At 39.7% G+C, this 1,520-nt stretch overlaps 1 protein-coding gene across 1 annotated transcript in view; it reads right to left on the bottom strand.

The window, feature by feature from the left end:
* EYA1 (EYA transcriptional coactivator and phosphatase 1) overlaps positions 1-1,427 on the bottom strand; it is a 167,231-nt gene extending 165,804 nt beyond the window's left edge. The window contains exon 1 of the mRNA XM_017872729.1: positions 976-1,427. The gene's annotated coding sequence lies outside the window, so the exon portion shown is untranslated. The remainder of the gene's footprint in view (positions 1-975) is intronic.
* Between the last annotated feature and the right edge of the window lie 93 nt (positions 1,428-1,520).

Genomic DNA, 1,520 nt, shown 5'->3' with positions numbered 1-1,520 from the left:
GGAAGACTCATGCAAGCATAAAATAAAACCTACTTTGAAAGACACATTATAAAAACAATCTCAAACCTATAAAACTACACTATGTGCTTACTATCAACTTTTTGTACCCCTTGCCATTTTAAGAAATAAAACATAAAAACGTTTGTCTAAATTCAATGACAGCTCTGAATTTATTGAATTCTTGCAAATGCTATGCTTAAATGTGTTCAAAAACTCCTCCCAAGAAATATAAACCCATGAGTCATTCACAATTCATATACTGATTTTGAATGGCAAATATTTTAATTGATAATTCAAAAGTTTACAGATCTTGTTTTAACTTCAAGGTCCAGTCAAGCCTTACAAAGTGTCAATAAGAGAAAATATATTAATTGGGTAAATATTTGTTATATCACCTTTTGAAGATAAGTTTGTTTAATATAACGTTTGGGAAATTCATTTATTGAAGCAAAAAGATTTTCTTCCTTAAAAAGTTGCTATCAGTTTAACGTTGTTACCTGTTGCCCTTTCAAATGTTAAATGCTTCATTTTTTCATATCAAATTAAAGTGCGTAAGAAAAGTTATGTATTGCAATGAACACATACGTACCGCTTTATTCAATATCACACAAATATATTTGAGATTTGTGCAATTCAGAAAAGAGATATGAAGTCATCTCCCTACAAGAATATAGTCCTGCATTATATTTATTTATCTAGAGCATGACAAAAGTAATTGTTAACAATTAATTTGTAATTATCTCTTAATGATCCTAATCGCTCATAATTTGGAGGTTGGAAATTCTACTTCTAGGATGAAGCCCTGTGGCTCATAAAGTACTAGGTACAAAGTGTCATAATTTTCCCCATGCCATAATGTTTTTCTTTGAAAACAAATCAAAACAATAATAAAAGCGCTCCTGTTAGCTTGGGCTTTGCCCACAGAACAGCTGTTGTCAGTCACTACAATTTTTCAAACAGTCAGCTTGTACTTACAGCGCTTACATCTGCTGCATCCACCAGTTTAATGTGTTCCTTCGAATTTTCTGGGTTAGCAAACCTCCATTCCTGACATAGTTTTGCTCCTGGATTGGGACGCGCGAGGGCTCTCAGGCGCTCTGGTGCAGCCGCGGCGCTTCTGGGAGCGGAGCGCCTCGGCGGGGGAAAGCTCGGCGCAGGGGGCAGGCGCCTGGCCGCTGCCGCAAGCTCGGGCTGCCGAGCGACTGAGCGAAAACGCGTTCCCCAGGAAGAAACCCGCCACAGTGGACGGCAACAGGAAGGCTTAAAGTCGGAAGTGGCACTGGAGAGTTTCTACCTCGCCCCAAACTCGGAGCCATCAGCTCCCACCGTTCTGTTTCGTAACAGCTTTGCGCCCTGCGCTCCTTCCCCACCAAACAGCAGCCGCAGATAGCATCTGAGAACCCTAGACAAAGAAACAGCAGAATCTCATCCCTCGATTTGTTTGCGCAGCCTTGTAGGTCTGCCCATGGAGCCTCGGGGCTTTTTTTTTTTTTTCTTGTTCTTCTTTTTTTTTTTTTTTT

This window comes from Rhinopithecus bieti, unplaced genomic scaffold, assembly GCF_001698545.2.
Source record: "Rhinopithecus bieti isolate Rb0 unplaced genomic scaffold, ASM169854v2 scaffold_6536, whole genome shotgun sequence".
Classification (NCBI taxonomy): domain Eukaryota; kingdom Metazoa; phylum Chordata; class Mammalia; order Primates; family Cercopithecidae; genus Rhinopithecus; species Rhinopithecus bieti.
Note: the sequence above shows the minus strand (reverse complement) of the source record. Positions and strands in the feature narration are given on the sequence as shown.